This window comes from Pungitius pungitius, chromosome 3 (genome assembly GCF_949316345.1).
Source record: "Pungitius pungitius chromosome 3, fPunPun2.1, whole genome shotgun sequence".
NCBI lineage: Eukaryota > Metazoa > Chordata > Actinopteri > Perciformes > Gasterosteidae > Pungitius > Pungitius pungitius.
In genome coordinates this window covers 23,141,540-23,145,831 of record NC_084902.1, presented here as the reverse complement: position 1 = coordinate 23,145,831, position 4,292 = coordinate 23,141,540, and positions in this window count along the sequence as shown.

Below are 4,292 nucleotides of genomic sequence, written 5' to 3'. Positions count from 1 at the left end.
CGTCTCCGTCTCACACGCTTTCTTTTGTCCTCTTTCTTCTCATCTCCCAAATGATTACCGTCGAGCTCATTTCACTTCCAGTGTTTTCTTACACAAGCAGAGTGGTTGTTCTAAATTTAGCACTATACACAGCAGCAATGCACTCTCAAGTTAAAGTTGTAAAGTAGGAGCATCCTACGAATCAATCAAGTACACCCAGGGGACTGATTATAATTTATAACTACGCTAGCATATTCTTTGTTTAAAAACATGGTGTGCTCTTTTTGACGTTATTATTCTGGTTAAGTCAGTGATACAGTTTTAAGTTTGAATGTTTTTTTAATGCTGGTGATGACACAATTCTGTTTGTCTTTCCCAGACTGTTTGTAGACCATCACTTATTAAAACCTAATACACTGAAGCATATTAGCCCGTTGTAGCTCATCTTGAAAAACAGCATTTTTTTCGTCAATTGCTACAGAATTCATTTTAAGAATTGCAAAATAATTCCTCCAGTATCTGTATATTTTACACTGCATTATAAACATGCTCTATGCAGCTACACCTATTGCTTCATTTATCACAGATATTGAAAGAGCAATCAAACCCAAGACATCATCAATGGGTGTGGACCAGTAACTCCTCCCAGTCATACTCAGGTTTCCATCCAAATAAATATTTGCGAATATCAGCACAATTTACAGAAAATTGGCTGAATTAAATTTAAAAGGTCAATTTTAGCAAGCGTACTAATAATTCTTCAGACGGGTGCCATTAAAGCATCGCAGAAGAAGCAATGAGGTGATAAGATGATGTAAGTATGAACATTTCACCCATTTATGCCTCTCACACAGACTTCATATGAATGCGGGTTATGCACAAGGCAGAGTATTTAAAGGTCAGCAAAATCCAGATTTTCACTCATGAGCTTCAACTGTGGCATCAGAGCAGAAATAAAGACCTAAATAGACAATAATATACACAAGTCCAGAATAATGTTCAGATGTAAAATAAAGTGTCCAGTTTATTAAAAATTGAATACAAAATAAAAAGTGGAGTGGAGTGGATTTGGAAAAACTGTGCAGAAGTCATCCTTGGAGGGTCCCCAGTCAGTGGGGGTCCCGGGCTTTATTGTTAAGCTCAACTGTTCACGGGAAAAAGCTGTTTTTGTGGCGGGAGACCACAGAGGGACTCTGATAATAGATTTGTTAATATTTGTCAATGTACACTACTCCACTAGTAGTAGTTAATAAAAACAGCATATTAACATTTAAAGCCGTGTTGTGTTCATATATAATATATATAATATATAATAATGAAGAAACACCAGACGGACGGGAGACATCTTGGAATAAACAGTTAAAATCAAAAGTATTTAATAAATGAAAGGGTGTTGTGCTAAAAAGGATCATCTCAGCTGAGGAGCTGCTGGTCTCCGCAACAAACAGGCCACAGGACAGTCTCACGACCATGTCTGTTGTCTACGACCAGCGAACTCGAGAACAATGGCTGCCTAAAAGTATTTATACTGATCAGTAAAGGTGTGAAAGTATGTGACCACGCCCCCTTGGAGTGGTCTCCTGGTGAGTTCTGTTAGCTCGGATTTTGAAGGCCTCTCAATCTATCAGTTGTGGTGTTATCAAGTATTACATGAATGCATTTCTGTAGATTACATTACATTGAATACAATCATAACTGTACATTGGTATTATTCTATTGATTACCGTCTCAAAATTACAGTGGTTTTATAACATTCCCATTACTTTATTGAATACATATCTCCAGAATCAAGGTTGTATTTTGTTTGTACACTAAATGCATTTTATCTATAGTTAATTTATGAACCTAGTCGTCAATTTATTTTTTCATATCCTACAGCCGTTTTATTCATTTCATTTGACTTTTGGCTGAGAGGGTCCGCGAGTGACAAGAGGAGCTTGAGAGGGGCAGAGTGAAGTGAAGTGTGGTTGCTGCTGTGTGACAGCTGCTGCAGGGAACACCAGGAAGCCTGAGAGAGCAAAAAGCATCTTCCCACGTTACATAATAGTCGGTATTCATGCGGGACCCAGTGTTGCTCCTGACTGCTGATTGCTTCTAAAGTAACAAATTGCCTCTGATTGGTGCTGTTGTATTCCCTGGTAAGAGCAGGCACAATACCTTTATTACGTGGTTCATTGATATGTCGTTTGAATTATTAATTTGTGGATATATGTGTATTAATATTACTTCACTTTAATCTGTTTCCATTCAGTATCATTGTTTAGATTTGATTTATCAAATGATTGTTATATTATATAACAATATACATATATATATAAATAGCACTTTTCTGTGAAGTAAATGACTGCAAAACATGATTGTAATAATTGGCCTCTTGTGTGGAGAGTTGTGTCTTTCAATTTTAAAATAAAAGGTGTGTTTATAAATGAACAACAAAATGGCAAAAGGTGGCCACAGCCAAATGAGTGAGTGGAGACGGAGCTCATTCTATCGCACAGCTGATGGACAGGAACCCCTGGCAGAGAAACACCGTTTCCCTGTCAACCATCTCATGATGCCATGGTCGGCTGAGGAGCGGCACGCCTTGTCCACCTGGATTAGCTCTCATCAGCACCCGACGTCTGCCGAGCACTCGGCCTCGTTTAGCATCAATAGGCCAATCAGTGGCTGTCTGGGTGTGCAGCACCAGAAAAGATCTTCTCCAAGACTCACTGGTCCAGTTTACAGTAGAGGTATACTGTACTTCCTATCCTGAGCTCGGACTGCCCCCTGCTGGGCACACTCTGCTGCGACCAACCAGAAACATCCTGATGTGTGAAATATATGCAGCAAAAGATGAAACACTGAGACAGAGATGACACAGAGATAAAGAAACTCACAGAAACAATACTGAATAAGTCCTCAAAAAAATTATGCACTAATATTTCAAAGACTTAGTGTAGCATCAATAAGTGATCGACATTTAAGGTGAAAACCTTCCGGGCAATGTGTTTATGTCCATAAAGATTTGCACAGTTAGAATGGCCCCAAAATAAATGTTTATTTATGGGATGTACTGTAATCTAAGCCAATATAAATGGGAGTTTTGTGAAGAAAACCAGCAACAAGAAATATGACCTCTTAAGGTTAACTGGAAAGGAGCGGAGCGTCTCATTCTACTGGTTCATTTAAGGTTGTGGCCACCAGGGGGCGTCAATTAGAATGAACTCCAACGTAGTGTTCTTTTTATTAGGTTTTATTTCATAGCATTCAGCCACAACAAAATAATGACTGAAGAACGACTTCCGTTACTACACGCGAGCAGACGACCCCCGTCTTCTTCCGCTCAGCAGATAGAAGTAGTGCGGCTCCTCCTCGGCTGCTTCTGGAATCCCCGTCTTTCATCACAGGGCCTGATGGTCTTTCTGATGGGGGTATTTTTGGTGAGCTCTTACATAAAAGTGTATTGGTACACAGGGGATAGTAAAATATATGAATGAGTAAATAACATCATAACAACATCATAATATAATTACAGCGTTATATATAAAAATAAGTACCGAGTGGGTTTGCCATAAATGCTCATAAAATATTAATAACCTTAATACTCAGTTGCAGTGGGCGTGGTTCCTGGTGCAACAGGCTTTAAACTTCCTACCCGAGGCCATGGTTGAAAAAAGTAAGGGTTTATTTAATTAAGTCTACCTAAACATCTCTGAACAAGTAGCGCAGCCGAGCTACACAGGTTTTCTCCCCCTGACCCTCCCCCCTGTCCAAACAGCAGCTCCAGACAGTCTGGTGCTTAGGATGTCACTCAGTGGCAAGGTTTCTGTTTTTGGACCCCCCCCCCCCCCTTCCCCTCCCACACACACGCACACACACGCACACGCACACACACACACACACACACACACACACACACACACACACACACACACACACACACACACACACACACACACACACACACACACACACACCCGTATAGCTGGGATCCGTTGTTCCCAGAGCCGCACCCTGTCCCATCATGCCATCATATACCTAATAATACTCATAAATGCGCGGCACGTCGTGCGTAACGGAGCCGTTACAGTAACCGCCCCCCCCCCCTAAACACACACCCACCTCTCTCTCTCTCTTTCTGAAACGCCAGGAAATCCAAAGTGCCGATATCAGTTTACCAGCTAATCTAATAATAGTGTAGTGTGGATTAAAATGTCAGTTTTCCACCCTTCCGTGTTATTCAAAACTCTACGACCCAAATCCACGCGCGACCAAGGGACCCATCGCTTTTGCGAGGATACGAACACTTTTGGTTGTGGCCTGTCACGAAA